The sequence below is a fragment of the Leptodactylus fuscus genome, chromosome 2 (genome assembly GCF_031893055.1).
Source record: "Leptodactylus fuscus isolate aLepFus1 chromosome 2, aLepFus1.hap2, whole genome shotgun sequence".
Lineage (NCBI taxonomy): Eukaryota > Metazoa > Chordata > Amphibia > Anura > Leptodactylidae > Leptodactylus > Leptodactylus fuscus.
In genome coordinates this window covers 105,920,507-105,939,483 of record NC_134266.1, presented here as the reverse complement: position 1 = coordinate 105,939,483, position 18,977 = coordinate 105,920,507, and positions in this window count along the sequence as shown.

Below are 18,977 nucleotides of genomic sequence, written 5' to 3'. Positions count from 1 at the left end.
TCAGAAAAACATAGCAAAATATGTAACAAAAAAAGCTGTGTTCCAACAACGTGGGGGCCTTAGGCTAAAGCCCCACGTTGCAGAAACAGCTTTTTTTCGTTGCAGATTTTGCTGTTTTTTTTGAGCCGAAGCCAGGAATAGATTGAGCAGGAGGGAGACATATACAGTCCTATGAAAAAGTTTGGGCACCCCTATTAATCTTAATCATTTTTAGTTCTAAATATTTTGGTATTTGCAACAGCCATTTCAGTTTGATATATCTAATAACTGATGGACACAGTAATATTTCAGGATTGAAATGAGGTTTATTATACTAACAGAAAATGTGCAATATGCATTAAACCAAAATTTGACCGGTGCAAAAGTATGGGCACCTCAACAGAAAAGTGACATTAATATTTAGTAGATCCTCCTTTTGCAAAGATAACAGCCTCTAGTCGCTTCCTGTAGCTTTTAATCAGTTCCTGGATCCTGGATAAAGGTATTTTGGACAAACAATTCAAGTTCAGTTAAGTTAGATGGTCGCCGAGCATGGACAGCCCGCTTCAAATCATCCCACAGATGTTCAATGATATTCAGGTCTGGGGACTGGGATGGCCATTCCAGAACATTGTACTTGTTCCTCTGCATGAATGCCTGAGGATTTGGAGCGGTGTTTTGGATCATTGTCTTGCTGAAATATCCATCCCGGCGTAACTTCAACTTCGTCACTGATTCTTGAACATTATTCTCAAGAATCTGCTGATACTGAGTGGAATCCATGCGATCCTCAACTTTAACAAGATTCCCGGTGCCAGCATTGGCTACACAGCCCCAAAGCATGATGGAACCTCCACCAAATTTTACAGTGGGTAGCAAGTGTTTTTCTTGGAATGCTGTTTCTTTTTGGACGCCATGCATAACGCCTTTTTTTTATAACCAAACAACTCAATCTTTGTTTCCAAAATGAAGTTGGCTTCTCCAAATGTGCTTTTGCATACCTCAGGCAACTCTATTTGTGGCGTACGTGCAGAAACGGCTTCTTTCTCAACACTCTCCCATACAGCTTCTATTTGTGCAAAGTGCGCTGTATAGTTGACCGATGCACAGTGACACCATCTGCAGCAAGATGATGCTGCAGCTCTTTGGAGGTGGTCTGTGGATTGTCCTTGACTGTTCTCACCATTCTTCTTCTCTGCCTTTCTGATATTTTTCTTGGCCTGCCACTTCTGGGCTTAACAAGAACTGTCCCTGTGGTCTTCCATTTCCTTACTATGGTCCTCACAGTGGAAACTGACAGGTTAAATCTCTGAGACAACGTTTTGTATCCTTCCCCTGAACAACTATGTTGAACAATCTTTGTTTTCAGATCATTTGAGAGCGGGCTGTCCATGTTCGGCGACCATCAAACTTAACTGAACTTGAATTGTTTTGTAGAAAGAAATGGTCCAAAATACCTTCATCCAGGATCCAGGAACTGATTAAAAGCTACAGGAAGCGACTAGAGGCTGTTATCTTTGCAAAAGGAGGATGTACTAAATATTAATGTCACTTTTCTGTTGAGGTGCCCATATTTTTGCACCGGTCAAATTTTGGTTTAATGCATATTGCGCATTTTCTGTTAGTACAATAAACCTCATTTCAATCCTGAAATATTACTGTGTCCATCAGTTATTAGATATATCAAACTGAAATGGCTGTTGCAAACACCAAAATATTTAGAACAAAAAAATGATTAAGATTAATAGGGGTGCCCAAACTTTTTTTATAGGACTGTAAGAAGCTTCCTATATATTTCCCATTACTGCACTGCCAGGAACTAAAAGTGACAAATTAATCTGCATTTCATTTAGGGAGCGTTCACACTACCGTCGGTGTCCGACAGCTAGTGTCCACTGCTAATGTCTGTTCAAAATCTTGTGCGGACATTAGCAGCGGACACTAGCTGTGTCCGTGACATTTTGCATTGATTTAAACGGACACCGGGTGCGTTCTTTTACTTTCTGTGGGTGTCCTTAACTGTCCGTTCTCAAAGATGTCCGACTTTTCAAGTGGACAGCAAAAACCTACATGTTGGGTTTTGCTGTCCGCTTGAAAAGTCGGACATCTTTGAGAACGGATAGTTAAGGACACCCACAGAAAGTAAAAGAACGCACCCGGTGTCCGTTTAAATCAATGCAAAATGTCACGGACACAGCTAGTGTCCGCTGCTAATGTCCACACAAGATTTTGAACGGACATTAGCAGCGGACACTAGTTGTCGAACACCGACGGTAGTGTAAACGCTCCCTTACAGAAAACTGAAGTTACTAACGGCCAAGGACTGGATGGAGCATACAGGTACATTGTGTGTCAGCTCTTTACAGGTATGACCTTACTCTGCTCCCAGTCACATACATTACCACTAATTGTGGGTTACACATGTACTTACATTGCTTCTAAAGGAAAAGAACATGTGTATCCAGGCAAATAGTGGTAAGCGCATGTGGCTGGGAGCGCAGTATGACAGCACCCCTATGTTGTGGTTTGTGCTATATGACTTTAGTGTAGGTGTCGTCAGCTTTACAATTATTGCCCGGCACTCCGAGGACCTCATCTTTGATTTTTTAATTTAAATCGGCACGCCGAACAAAAAAGGTTGCCTACCCCTGGAGTAGACCCTCAATATTCTACCGAATATCAAATCCCATTATAGTCTATGGGGAAAAAATGCTCGTTTCGGGGGAAACCACAATTCGACTAAGGAGAGTCACTAAGTCCACAATGACACCCCAAGAAATGATGCCAACAACAATGCAACTGGGACAGCAGGGGAAGCATGCCTGGGTACATCTAACATGCCCAAGTCCCAGTATTACCCCACTATCACAGCCTATCAACTAGACACTTTCCACACTCAATATAACCTCTATGAAAGTGGAAAAATACTTGGAAACCTTCTTTCCTCTACATTAATATGGACAGAAACACAAATTTAAACCTAAAGAAACATTAGCAGGCGCTCATCACAATCCCTGACTTGATAGCTGCGTTATGCAGGGTACAACGCAGACCAGGCCTGAGCACCAGGAACAGGTGTTACAAGGGCTAGCGGATAATGCTTCCAGCTGCTTTTCCACCAGCCAGTCAGCCACTACCTCCAGTCGTGTTCATATCCAAGAGTCTGCCCCTCCTTCCTCCCAACATGCCCAACCTTCCCAGCAGAGTCATCCCACCCTCGCCCCCTCCCAGGAGCTACCAGAATAATTTCTTTGTCCTGATGCCCAGGAAATCCAGCTGGGGGCCCAGGCCTCGGTGAAGCTACTGCGGATGCAATGCCTACTGGTGAGGGGCAGCCAGCACTGTGCTCATCCACAATCCATGGCTTGATGGCAACATTAAACAGGGTGCAGGGTACAATGCAGACCAGGCCCGAGCACCAGGTACAGGTGTTACAAGGGCTAATAGATAATGCTTCCAGCGGCTTTTCTACCAGCCAGTCAGCCACTACCTCCAGTCGTGTTCATACCCAAGAGTCTGCCCCTCCTTCCTCCTAACAGGCCCAATCTTCCCAGCAAAATCCATGTTCACACGGACAAAGTGATGGTCAGTATTAGATGCCTATAATCTACAGCCCCTTAAACGGCACTGCGTTAACCTGTTACTGTTGCAGCCATTTTACATGCCTTTATTTTAGTTTTTTACTCCACATATTCAAACAACCATAATTGAATCTGTCTGCTCACAGAGCTTTATGGGGGGCTTATTTTTTGGTGGGACAAATTGTACTTCTTAGTGGTACTATTTGAAGGGGTTTTCCCATTTCCCTCTCTCAGCAGCTTTGCCTGCTTGCTCTTGTTCCCATTTCCTGCATTCATCAGCAAGGTGAGGGTTGAGCTTTTACTGTTTGATGAACAAGACATTATGAAGTACCTCATAGACATTGCCTTTACTATGAAAAATTATTTATTATGATTACTAGAAATCTAACATAAATGCAGATAAAATGCTATGCATAGTAAATGTATATTACATTATACAGGGTGGGAGAGAACACTTATCTGTGTTCCATTCTTTATTCTATAATTGTAAGGCGATGTGAGTTCATCCGCATTCTAAGCTTCTGACCAGTCTCTCCAACATACAGACTTTCAGTGGAACACTTGTTGAATATTATTAAATACACTACAATAGGTGTGTTACAGGTGAAGGTGCCTGGGATCTTATATTCCCTGTTAGAATTGGGTATCTTTATCTTGTCGGTGGTCAGTATGTGAGGGCAGGTTTTGCACCTTTTTTTGTCTGCATGGAAACATTCCTGTTGTGGCAGGAGGTGACAGTGAGCTGTTGAAAACCATATTTCTGATATTTAGTGGCTGTCTATAACACAGGAGAGGGAGGTCTGGAAATCTGGATTTTAGACGTCGTCTTTTTGCAGTAGTAGATGTAATTTGCGTGTGATGCCTCTCAACATCTCCAGGTGTGGGTTGTACGTGACGACCAAAGGTACCCGGTTGTTTTCCTGTTTGGTATTGTATTTTAATAATGCGGATGAACTCATATCGCCATACAATTAGAAAACAGAATGGACCTTCCCGTGACAAAACATTTCTGCAATGAAGATCACAATATCACCAATGACATGAAAATTTTGGTTTTAAGAGGAAATTTAAAATCTAAGAAAGACAAGAGGATTTATGAGTACAAGTTCATGACCCTGTTTCAAACACTCCAGGATTGAATTTGTCACATGGGTTTATGGCACCCTACAGAAATCATCACTGATCAAAGCAGACATAAAAGACCAGCTGATAAGGACTTGGGAACTGATCAATTGTTTACTTGTATGTACCAATAACCTTCCACCCTCCCACCTAAAATTGTATTCCTATAAGTCTCCTTGTACATAAATATGCATCCTTCAGAAATTGTTTTTAAATATACCTGAGGAAGACGCCAAGAGCTTTGAAAGCTTGTCATCATTCTTATTTAGCTTCCCAGCATGCTCATCCTCTAGGGTCTCCCCCTCGATTTGTATTCTACTGTGTGGTCCTGTGAGGCTGTCTTCCTTTGGAACCTAGGGCCTGCGGCCCTGTCACTCTGCGTTTGGAATTCGTTCTTTGTTTTGTTTTTTCTTTTATTGTTCTTGTTTTGCTTAACGTCTTGAAAACTCAATAAAAACCTGATTACACCTAATCTGTCATCATTATTAGTTAGCCATTAAAAAAGGTATCAACTACCAAAGACTCAAGTTTTTTTTTTTTTTTTTTTATTTCAAAAATGTATAGTTATCCAAATTTGCTTGTTATCCAGTGAGGATCCGTTTCCCTGTTTCCAGAAATGGAACGTCACTACTACTCCTTCCCCCATCCACTGCATCAAACTTACCTCTCTTCCTTCCAGGCTTCCTACTACAGGACGGCTCCTCCCTTTTTTCTGACTGCCAGTACTCACTATAGGTCCAGCGCTGATTGGTGCTCTGCAGCCGATAATCCACCTCTACTGTACAGTAGCAGGTGGATTGCGAGTAGCTCCTATGACTGCGCAGTAGAGGTGGATCGTCAGGTGCAAAGCACAGAGCAGTGCTAGGTTTATAGCGCGCTGTCAGAATCAAAAAAGAAGGGTGGGCCGTACAGAAGGAGGAAGCCTGCAAGGAAGAGACGTAAGTATAATGGGGTCAGAGGTTGGGGTGAGTAGGTTGGGAAGGGCTAGTAGTGGGCGGGATAACAAGAGAGACAGTGAGGGGGTCTATGGGAGAGAGGAAGCGGAGGAGTGAGGTGATTGGGAGCTACTGTGGAAGTTACATAGCAGGAAGCTGGACCATGTAAATAAATGCAGAGGATACCAGGAGCTTCTAGAGAAGCCCAGAAATCAGAAAAGTCATGATGATGAGATACACTGATTGTGAGACATTTCATCCCACTGCATAGGTCAGATCCCAGAGCTCTCTGCTTTACTTGTTTACAGATCAGTACACCTCCATTGAGAGGATAAATTCCAACTTCACCAGCAATTTAGGTGGATACATAAATTTAGGGTAGTTTTCCCTGATGGTATTAATGAAAACAGAATTTGTTTGTTTTCTTTGATTTACTATTCAACTGGGGACCTTCTGATGACCTTATCTACAAACCCTAAACATGCTCTAAATATGGACATGCTTCCCTAATCCTATATTTAATCTGCGATGCAGCAGTGCCAAGACGCGCTTTAGCGAGGTTGGGGTTGGAGGGTGTGGGGGTTGATGGGGGGAAAACACGTTGGGAGTTGAGGGGTGGGGCGGGGGAGGAAGGGCATGGGCGCGGGGGGAAGGGGCCAGGTGTGCGGAGGAGAGGGGGCCGGGGCCCCGCGGTAAGTACCTAGGCTGCGGGAGGGGAAGGGGGGCTGAGGGCATGAGGGCTGCGGCACATCATAACTAGAGATGAGCGAGTACTATTCGAAACTCCCATTTCGAATTGCACGCACCCATAGGAATGAATGGACGCTGCCATTCATTCCTATGGGTGCATGCTATTCGAAACGGCAGTTTCGAATAGTACTCGCTCATCTCTAATCATAACCAACACAAATTCACTACATAACAGCAGCTCAGCACCACACGCAACCCGCAGACGAAGTCGTGGGCACATGCTAGTTTATTTATATATTTGTTTTGTCACATCATACTATAAATTGCATATCTGTACCTACTTCATTATGCTGGATCATCTGCTTGTGTAACAATGTGGTTAATATCTTTATACTTACCATTTCCCTGCATTAGAGTAAAACTTAAAGGGGTTGTCCCATCACAAGGATCCTATCTATACTGCTTGTTAATGTGGATGTAAGACTTTTCCTAAATACATTGCTTCAGCAAAGCTGCTTTGTTTGTCCACTATCTTACTTTATTCAATTCTTTGTGGCCACAGCCCTGACTTAGCTGCTCCTGAGTCAAATGATGTATCTGCTGCTCTCAGGGGGGAGGGAGGAGGGGCTAAGTGCAGGGAGCGAGCCTGTGTATCTAGCTAATCCTGTGTCTACACCATGTGACCTAGGTCCTGCACTCAGATAGAGGAGAGGAGCTGCTTTCATTTCTTCTGTTCTCCCAGTTATCAGGCTAGCTAATTCAGTTGTGTTCATTATGGCAGAGACAGGCAGTGTCTGTATGTAACACAGAATGGAGTTGCTGCTGCCTGTACTTCATAGTCCAATGTGGGTGGGCGGAGCTACACGCGAATTTGGGGGCGGAACTAAACGGCAGGTTGCCTGTGAAACCCCGCCTACCAAATGATGCAAGCAACCAGGAAGAAAGAAGATTTTACAAGAGTGAAGACTGCTGAGTATGTGAGGTGGGAATACCCCTTTAAATGTGATTCCCAGTATATAGTAAACTAGCTGAGCATATTTCTGTCTCTAATGACTCTAATAAATTTCACAATTGTCCCACCATGTTCACTGCATTTCTTTGTCTTCTCTCTCACTGCCATTATTTAAGATCTCTTCATTCCAAAATCTTTCAACCTGCTGGCTGTCACTGAAACCTGGATTAAAGAGTCTGCTACTGCCTCTCCTGCTGCAGTAGCAGACTGCTGCCTGAGGATGGGCAAAGTGGATGGGTAGGAGTCCTACTATGCACACCATAATGCACTTTTCAGGTCATTTCCTGAATACCATTGCTCTCCTTCCACTCTTTTGAGGTCCACACTATTCGACTTTTTATTTTTATTTTTTAACATTCCCATTAACATCCCTGTCTCCTCATCTACCATTTCTATTACAGGGTTCAACACTGAATGAATGGGGCCACAGAAGCATGACTGGTGCATGGGCAAACAGGACTTTGTTTCAAGCCATAGCCATAAAGTTCCTTAAAGGGGTTGTCCCCTTTAAGGATCCTATCTATACTGCTTGTTAATGTGGATGTAAGACTTTTCCTAATTACACTGCTTCAGCAAAACTGCTTTGTTTGTCCACTATCTTACTTTATTCAATTCAATTCATTGTTGACACAGCCCTTGACTTATCTGCTCAAAAGTCAAGTGATGTATCTGCCTGCTCTCAGGGGGGAGGGAGGAGGGGCTAAGTGCACGGGAGCAAGCCTGTGTTTCTAGCTATTCCTGTGTCTGCACCACGTGACCTAGCTTCCTGCTCTCAGATAGGGGAGAGGAGCTGCTTTCATTTCTGAACTCGTCTTCTGTTCTCCCAGTTATCAGGCTAGCTAATTCAATTGTGTTCATTATGGCAGAGACAGGCAGTCTCTGTATGTAACACAGAATGGAGTTGCTCCTGCCTGTACTTCATAGTCCAATATTGTGCATATAGTGTTGTTTGAGGACCTTTGATGACATCACAGGCCCTTCAGCCACCCCATAGGATCACGCTATGCGGTGGGCGGAGCTACACACTAATTTGGGGGCAGAGCTAAACGGCAGGTTGCATATGAAACCCCGCCCACCAAATGATGCAAGAAACCGGGAAGAAAGAATATTGTAGAGCAGTGAAGACTGGTGAGTATGCGACGTGGGAATACCCCTTTAAGTATCATTGTTTAGGGATAATGCCTGTTCTGCCATTTCTATCACTTCCTTTAGTTTCTATGTTTATGGCTCTGTCTTTTAGTTTTTTTTTGTATATATATATATATATATATATATATATATATATATATATATATTAGATCTGTAGCACAGGGGCACCGCAAGGTACAGTTCTTGCACAATTTCTCTTCACACTGTACACTGCTGACTTTAGGCACAACTCATCCAGCTGTTACCTACAGAAGTACTCCGATGACTCTGCTATAGTAGGCCTTACCACTGATGGTGTAGATAGGGAATGCAGAGACTTAAACCGGGACTTTGTTGAATGGTGCCAGCGGAACCAGCTCAGGAGTAAAGGAGTAAAGGGGTTAGCAAAATTATGCTAACAGAGCCCCACATATGCGTGAATAGCCATTAAAAAGGCTATTCAGGCACCGTAAATGTTATATTAAACCCCCGTCCCGTTTTTAAATAAAAGCATTAAAACATATATGCAAATATTACCGAACGTGCACCATGGGTGGGGATGCACGATGTGACGTCAGCTTTGGGCACGCCTGCCTCTTCTGTCTTCTTGTAGTAACGCCCTCTGGTTCCGTGTCTTCTTCCGGCTTCTTCTCTTCAAATCCCGCGCCTGCGTAGTAGCGCTTCCCTCCGGAGCGCTACTGCGCAGGCTCACTCACGAACTGCCATTAAGTAAAATGGCGAGTGAGCCTGCACAGTAGCGCTCCGGAGGGAAGCACTACTACGCAGGCATGGGATTTGAAGAGAAGAAGCCGGAAGAAGACAAGGAACCAGAGGGCGTTACTACAAGAAGACATATATGTTTTAATGCTTTTATTTAAAAATGGGACCGGGATTTAATATAACATTTACGGTGCCTGAATAGCCTTTTTAAAGGCTATTCACGCATATGTGGGGCTCTATTAGCATAATTTTGCTGATAGAGCCCCTTTAATGCTGGGAAGACCAAGGAGATGGTGGTGGACTTTAGCAAACGGAGAAGTGCTCCGACTCCGGTGGAGATCCAAGGGACATGCATTGAGATAGTCAGGACATATAAGTATCTGGGTGTGCTCCTCAATAATAAACTAGACTGGGCTGATCACCTGGAGGTGCTGCACAGAAAGGGCCACAGCAGACTCTACCTGCTCAGGAGGCTGAGGGCCTTCGGAGTCCAGGGGACACTTCTCTGTGGTTGTTTCTGCCATATTTTTCGGTGTGGCCTGCTGGGGGAGCAGTATATCAACCAGGGACAGAAATAGACTTGACAGGCTGATCAGAAGGGCCAGCTCTGTCCTGTGGAGCCCCCTGGACCCAGTACAGGTGGTAGGTGACAGAAGGATACTGTCTGTGGTGACCTCCATGTGGGTGAACAAATCCCACCCCATGTATGAGACCTTGAAGGCACTTAGCAGCACTGTAAGTGACCGTCTGCTTCACCCCAAGTGTGAGAAGGAGCGCTAGCGCAAGTCCTTCCTTCCAACCACGACCAGGCTGTATAAGCTACATCAGACCAAGCGAAGATTATTCCGCACAGAAAACTAATGATTATGACTATGAAGTCTTTCTTCTTCTGTTCCTTAGTAGAGATGAGCGAGTAGTGTTCGATCGAGTAGGTGTTCGATTGAATACTACGGTATTCGAAATACTCAATCGAACACTACTAGCTGTTCGAAGTTTAAGGTTCGATGCAGAACCAGCGTTGATTGGCAGAATGTTATATATTCTGCCAATCAACGCTGGTTCTTCTCTTACCTTTAGAAGTCTTCTCCGTGCAGCGTCCCCGTGGCGTCTTCCAGCTGGAATTCACTCTGCCTAGGCATCCGGCCTAGGCAGAGCCAACTGCGCATGCGCGGGCATGCCCTCGCATGCGCAGTCGGCTCTGCTCAGGCGTCGGGCCGGGCAGAGCCGACCGCGCATGCGCAGTCGGCTCTGCCTAGGCCCCGATGCCTAGGCAGAGTGAATTCCAGCTGGAAGACGCCGCGGGGGCGCTGTGCTGGGAGAAGACTTCAAGGGGAATCCAGCCCGACCGTCACTCGTGGACTTGGTAAGTATAATTTTATCGAATTTTGCGTACCCCTGAAACGAGCATTTCCCCCCATAGACTATAATGGGGTTCGAAATCTGTTCGAACAGCCGAACAGTGTGCGGCTATTCAAATCGGATTTCGAACCTCGGACATTTTAGTGTTCGCTCATCTCTATTCCTTAGCTGCTATGGACTCCTAGTATATCTTCTCTTCTCAGCATATGTGTCTACGTCTGTAATATATTACTGTGTATTATCCTGTATCTGTATTACTTTGCTTCTGTAGCATACTGAAATTTCCCCACTGTGGGACTATTAAAGGATTATCTTATATATATATTGTAAGCCGATGGCTGGTCAGGTAATGGAGGGGTGTACTTCTCATCCAGACTACTAAGGCGGGTGAGATGAGAAAACTCCAGAAGGAATGTTTATTCTCAGCAGACAACTTTTTGGTAAATGCTCAGTACTGGTGTGGATTTTTAGGAATGACAGGTAGGTTGGTAGTGGGACCTGTTATTCCACCCCCTTCCAGTCCACACTTTGAGGATGTTCCGGCAGCGACTCAGCTGCAGAGTCTGCTCATCAAGGGAGGCTTAAGTCAGCTCCGGCAGCAGACTATGGGCAGAGCTTGGCTGGAGAGCCAACAGAGAGGTCAAATTTTTGGAGCTGTGTCCTGAATGACTACTGGCTTTTGGATTTCTGTTATTCTAGGTGAGGTAACCTATTCTACGTTTAGTTAGAGCCTAGCTGGGCAGGTATTTATTTTTGTATTTTTCCTTTTATTGCTGCACTACCTTTTTGAGTGAAAATAAACTCTACCTTTGTTTTGGACTAAAAGAAACTGGACTTGTGTGTCTATGCCACCCCACCTAGCAACCACAGACCCTGACTATATATATATATATATATATATATATATATATATATATATATATATATATATATACACACACAATATATATATGAGGACTTGATAAGAAACCCTGTAAAGATAGCAAGTTGTTGTGGGAATGGAACTATGTATTGCATTGAACAATGACACTCATAGCTGACAAAAATAACTGGTGGATAAAACGAAAAAAAAACAAAACAAAAACATCATCATCAGTAACGAAGTTGCTATTTATTTTGTTTAATCAATAGTTAATTTTACATACAAAAACACTATACTATTAAAATCACATTTAAAATGGCTGTGCAATGTGTCATCTTTAAAATGCAAATGAGCACATTCGGCAGTGTCCTTTAAACTGGTGTACGCTGAATATGATTCTCTACCATTTTGGTTCCAACAACAGAGTCTTATTTTTATTTTTTATAATGAAAAAGCAATACAATTTAAATATAAACTATCAATTCTTCATAGCTTCTAAGCTCTCTGCAAAGGGAAAATAAAATAAACATGCCCCACTCATTAGACAATACAATGAACTGTACCGTAGTACATTACATGACCAGGACCGAGCGTTATCCAGTGTTGGACAGCAGAGAAAGTATATTGGAAATTCTGAGACTGCATTTATTTGCAGTCTAGTAGCAATGTTTGTCCATGTACACATAGCTTTATAGTTTTCACATAACTCTACAGTAAGGTTTTCTTCATAAAGGACCATATAGCTGACCATATCCAAACTTTTTCTGTTCAGTACCTATAAACTTAAATAAAGGCAGATGTATGCCAAAAAGTTGTCAATCTGCAGGTGTACATTATCGTATCTTTAAAAAGGCAGTGATTACGCAATAACTTATTAATATTCTGGATGCCGTAAAAACATCCTTTGAACTATTCCATACATTGGTTTGTGATGTCAAATTAATGTTTCTCAAATGCCCTCCATGACAGCACCACAAGTTTTATCCCCACCCACCATTAGGGACAGGAAAAGCACACAAGAGATTAAATAGTCCCTCCCTCTTCAGTGTTTTTTCCTGTCCCTATTAGGCCGGGTTCACACGGAGTATTTTGGCTCGTAATATGGTACGTGGATGCCGCGGGAGCTTTTGCGGGCCGTATACGCTCCCATTGTTTTCAATGGGAGCCGGTACCGTATACGCGGCGCTATTTTGCAGCCCTGATTTTGCGGCGGCCACAAAATAGCGCCGCATATACGGTACCGGCTCCCATTGAAAACAATGGGAGCGTATACGGCCCGCAAAAGCTCCCACGGCGTCTACGTACCACATTACGAGCCAAAATACTCCGTGTAAACCCTGCCTTAGTGGGAAGACAAGAGGTGTAGTGATGTACTTACCGGGCCGAGTGCAGTCCGGTGCGGCTAAAGTGGAGTGGTAAAGTGGAGATAAGTAGTGCAGGCCTAGGTGGTTCTTCAGAGGCTCCCTGGCATGTAGTGTCCCCTGCCTGCCTACCAGAACCTGTATTCCATACTGACATCACTTTCAATTTCAAATGGAGCACTTCGGTTTCAGAAAAAAGGCGCCAAAAATGGGTTGGGCCAAAGTGCCAAAAATTGATATACAGGTTACTATAGTGGGGATAAAGACAACTTTTCCCTTTGAAGATCCATCTCAACCTAAAGACCCGTTTGACAGGAAAGTGGACAGCCTCTTTAAGAAAACCTGTGAGTGCTCTTCAGCTGTTTTACAGATTAACATTGGTTTAACTCGTGTGGTAAGGTCTATGTACAGATGGTTAGACCAACTTGAAATTCATCTTAGAGAAGACACTTCAAGGGAAGATATCTTGTCCTTCATTCCTCTGCTACAGAAAGCCACGGTCTTACTAGCAGACAGATGGGCAGAGTCTGCGAGGATTACCCCTAGATCTGGAGTTCTCTCAAATACAATTCACCGTGCTTTAGGTGGGCCGGTGACCCAATATCTAAACAAAAGCTGTGTGCTATTCCCTTCCAGGGAGAATATGTTTTTGGTTCTGAATTAGATATGTTGCTCCTTTGGAAAAGTGATGGCGCAATTAGTATCCTTCCTAAAGAAACAAAGTCTGATAAGTGGTTCCTTATCTAGATGATATTTTAGTGGTAGCTCAGGTTCAGACTGTGTCAGACTCTAGAGAAAGTAGAATGGATCATAAATTTGGAGAAATCAAACATAGTCCTAAGGTATCACAAAACATTTCTAGGTATCCTATTTGAATCCCATCTGCAGATGTCTTTTCTCCCCCTGGACAAGATAGTTTCTCTATTTTCCAAAGTTGCAGTCTTTCAGAGAAAGACAAAAGTATCCATATGAGAAGCAAGGACAGTACTGGGGTCAATGATCTCTTGCATTCAGGCAGTACCTTGATTTTAAGCTCATTCAAGAGATCTCCAATCCCTGATACTATAAATTAGGAACAAGAATCCCTCAATGGTTGAAGCAAAGCTCATATCTACAACAGGAGTCCATTAGAATCTCTCTGTAGCAATTCAAATCATTACAGATGCATGCAGATTGGATTGGGGAGCAATCCTCCCTCGGAAAACATTACAGGGGGTATGATCCTCAGCTCTCTGCAGCCATTCTTCAAATTTCCTGGAGCTAAGGGCAGTATGGAAGGCCTTAAGAGCAGTGAAAGCCTTCATAAGAGACTCAGGTCAGGATATCATCAGACAACATGACCACAGTAGCATTTCTGCACCACCAGGGAGGTGGGCTGACCTTTTCAAGTATCTATGTCCACCATCAGGATGTAAGGAACAGCAGATTTCACTGTCCTATTATTTTTGCAACCTAAGATACTATCATTATCTCCTGATAAACCCTACATATACAGTAATGGTGGAAACGCATGGAGATAAAATAGATCTGTACTGATATCCTTACTTAGCTGCCTAGTGAGCTGGGTGAAACATTTGAACAGCTATTGTAAATGGGGGACATTAGATACCCTCAAAGGGATATTGAGTTGTCGGATTCATCTCTGCACTCTCAATCTTTATAATAGTGTTACTGGGCTATGGCATGTTTACCAACATGGATACTCTGCAGTAATATAGCGACATCCAGGACCCAGGGTGTATTTTTGGCACTGAGGCAGATTTTTTTTAGTATCACAGCTATTACAAGCTCTAGTATCCGTGATTGTAGGAACTCACCCTAGGACTGGTTGCTTTTGGAGTTAGTCTGTTGGTCATACGTGGAAATTCAACAGCAGAAGTGTAGCTGCATTAACCATTTAGATAACGTACAGAACATTGAAAAGCTGGGCCTTGTAGTTCTACATTGTAATTAGTGGGACTAGTTACTTTAAGAATTAGTCTGTGGGTGACATGTGGAAACTCAGCAGCAGAATGCAAGTAAAGCTGCATTAACTATTCAGACACATATAGACCATGGAGAAGCTGGGCCCTGTAGTTCTATTTTGAAAATAGTGGATACTTGAGTTTGTGTAGAAATGAATATAAGCACAGCATATAGAGTCGCAGTTTTCATTTGATATCCAAAGGTTATGTAGATATTGTTTTATTGAACCTCACATCTGAGACTTTATTTTTTTAATGCAATCAATAATATATTACACATTTTAATCACTTTTGACATATTACTCAGTGAATTTAATTAGTGTGAATTTTTTGTTCCTCTGTGACCACCAGGGAGGTACTCTATGGCGGAATCTTCAAGCTCTCTCAGCACAAATATTTTCCTGGGCAGAGAGACACCTAAAATCCATTTTATCTCTCCATCTAAAAAGTATTTCAAACTGCCAAGCAGATTTTCTCAGCAGTTAAAATCTAAATCCTGGAGACTGAAGTCTGAAACAAAGAAATCTTCCAGCAGGTTTGTCAGAACTGGGGGACTCCAGAAGTAGATCAATTTGACGATTTGCCAATCGTCAAAACACAAAAGTTCCTCAGTTCTTTTCACTCAATCCATCGTGTCCGCACCATTTTCTTTACCGCGTCTTTTACCACAAAGTGGGAATGCGATTTGCTAGAATCCCATCCACTTTGCCCTGACTGTAAAATGCCGTGTTTCCGTCCCGTGGGGCCCCGACCTAAAGCTCATTCTACCAGAGCAATGCCAGTTTCTTGGGCTGATGCCTCCTTAGATCAAATTTGTAGAGCAGCTGCTAGGTTTTCGGTCTATACATTTGCTAAACATGACAGATTGGACATTTCTCGCCCTTCGGACCTCTCTTTTGGAAGAAAGGCCCTGCAAATGACAGTTCAGCCATCAAAACAGTTATCTGGCATTCCTCCTGTGGTGCTGTCATGGAGGGCATTTGAGAAAATGGAATTAGTATTTACCGGTAATTTGGTTTCCAGTATAGCCCTCCATGACAGCACCCTGATTTACCTCCCTTTATCTAGACTATTATTTGATGTAGGATATATTAATAGTGTTCATTTGGAATACACTAAGGAGGGAGGCGGAAAGGGGCTATATAACCTCTTACATGCTTTTTTTTCCTGTCCCTAATAGTGGGTGGAAATACAACCTTCTGTGGTGCTGTGATGGAGGGCTGTACTACAAACCGAATTACTGGTAAATACTAATTCTACGTTTTAATACCATCAATGAAAATTCAAAGCAAAACCAATAACCTTTTAATTATGGAACTTATGAAGTTGAACTTTATGTCCAATCTGAAGGTAGAATGTTATAAGGAACTGAGAATATTGATATTTTTACTTTTCTTTTTAAAAAAGGATAAAATTCGATATAACTTGGAGTTTATCCATTTTTAATATTGCTCTGTCTATTCTTAGGAGCCCAGTTCTTTGACAGCCTTCCTCCTTTTACTTTGCATATACAGAAGGCTGCCAATCACTATTAATAACCACCTGCTTGACTCTTAAGCAAAGGAAGAGCAGTGATTTAAATAAATGATCTAGACTGAATTATAATCAATCTGCTCAACAGATCATGCTCTATAATATGCTGGTGGCAGAGAAGACTTCACGTGAAAATGTAAAAAAGAAAAAAAACATTTTGTAATATACTGTATAAAATTTTAGCTTCTTCCTCCAACATCCTGGTCTTCTTTATGGATTCATTTATTGTTGAAAACCGAGGACTGCTTTTTACTGGAGTACGGACTCCTGTATAGCTGCGGGTGGGGCAGGGGTTCACATCACACAGTTATCTCTCGGTATTATAAAACCTAGAACAGATTATTCCCAAATTAAGCACCAGTTGAACAGAGTGGAGATCGGGAACACCATGCAAGACTTTATCTTCCGTTCACAAAAGTAAACAACATGACATTGGTGTCAATGGGAACGGACAAAGAATCAGTCTGTGACAGTTAAAGTCCATTAATGTCATCCTATGACAGAAGACAGCAACAGACTTTAGTAACGGTAGTGTGAACTCCCTCTTAATTGTTTTAAAATACCAGAGCTATATTTAAAGTGACACTGGCCACAGCTTCAGCTTCACTGCGTTACAAAATTACCGCATACTTTATATTAAGATTCACTTTATACCTGTACAACAGTATGGTTTTTTCATCTGGAAATTGTTTACTTTTATTTTAGTATGGTCTACCTCCTAAAACATTTTTATTATTATCTTATCTACATACAAAATCTAAATTCTCAATGAATTTATGAATGAATGAATGAAGTGACATTTTATCAGTCATAACAAAAAGCATGTTATGCAGGACAAGAAAGCATCCATGACTAACATATTAGCTAAAGGGGTTATCCAGCATCCAAAAATTATCCGCAAATGCACCCACATTTGTGCTAAATACTCACTGTTCCCTTGTGCATCCACATCAATGTCCCATATTCGAGGTCACATGCTGCTGTGATGTTTCGTTTGCAGTGCCCCCCTTCCCCCGTGAGCAGCTACATTACAAAAGCATGTAACCTCGGATGTGGTGCAATTACCTGCGAATTCATTGCAGGGGAGATTGGCACAGAAAAGGGTACACAGAGCATGAGAGCAAGCAGATGAAGCATGCAAATTACATTTTTACTGGATGGAAATACCAGTGCTCAGCTTTTTTTTTTTTTTTTTTTACTTGCAGCTTTTTGTATCAAAAAGGTGCACAAGGGAGCAGTGAATATTTAGCAGTGCTGTGGATGTGTTTGCAGATAATTTTGAATGTTTTAGGCCTGTTTCACACAAGCATATTTGTAAGAGTGGGTGATACAGACAGCGTGTCCCCCATTACTGATTATATAAGTCATTTGTTTTACCGATTCATAATACTGACTGGTTGTCTTCTGGTGGAAATTACAAAAGATAGATGCTGAAATATGGATGAAATACTGAGAGCATACTGATGCAATACAAATGACAATTTATGAAAGCTTGAACGTGCTGCTTTTTTAAAGGAAAAAAAAAGACATGCAGATTTTATACATCAATGTCAACAGCCCCATAAATTAACATTGTTGCTGTGCTCAGTGTCACTTTCACACAGTACAGATTAGGCCATTATTTTCGCATTCATAATTTTAAGGCAATAATGAGGGTAACAAAAAAAAAAACAAAAAACTATAAATCTGAAGGTTGTAAATGTGGCCTTACTCTTATTTTGCATTCATTTCACATACCCAAAGCCCACTGATTTTAGCCATCAGTTGTATTTCAACCTGTAGAAGACATTTCTGTTTGTTTATTGGTTACATTGATCAAATTAGTATAATTGTAATCATAGATGTCATTTGAAAAACAAAGCTACATTTATCAGTATATGGAGTATTGATAAAATATAGAAATTACATGAAATGTTTGAACAAGTATGAATACAGCCATTCTAGTATTTTGACTAGCTAACCCACTAACCTATATGTCTAAAATGGGACACGAATAGAGGCTAATGAAACTCCTACAAACTTTATATATAAAAAAAAAAGTCATTTTTAAAACACAACGGATTACACAGCTCTTATACAAGATGGAATTTCAGGTAACAACTAAATAAAGAGTATCTAATTCCAGTTCTACTACCAAATAAAATGGAAGAAAGCGTTTGTCACAGAAAGGAACCTGGGCTCTTTATCATACTTCATATTTCTCTCTTTTAGTGTAGATAGAAAAACAAAACAAAAAAACACAATCACAGTAACCCGCGACCAATATTCTAACCATTTAGTTTGTTTCATCCCACTTTCATTTGCATCTATAATTTGAACCCTTAGTCATATCAGCACCAGTCAGACCATTAATAACAAAACGTGTGACCTCGCTTAGTCCTACAATCACACTACATATAAATGAGGCTTCTTTACCCCACGATCTTGAAGCAACTCCTACACATCAATGATGATATCAATGGATTTAAACCAATAATAACAATAATCTGTGAGATACAATATAAATTACCACATAGTTTCATTTATACCATCTCTGATTTCAGTCAAATATAACAACATATCCAGCATAGGTTGGACAAAGTCTTTACCGCTGCAGGATTACTGTAAGGTAAGAATGTGCAGGCATCCTCCTTTTACAGCAATCCCGCTGCTGTAGTTTTTTTTTTTTGTGCAACCTATCATGGATATATTGGTTTGAAATCAAAGATGGATATATGCAACATTGATTATG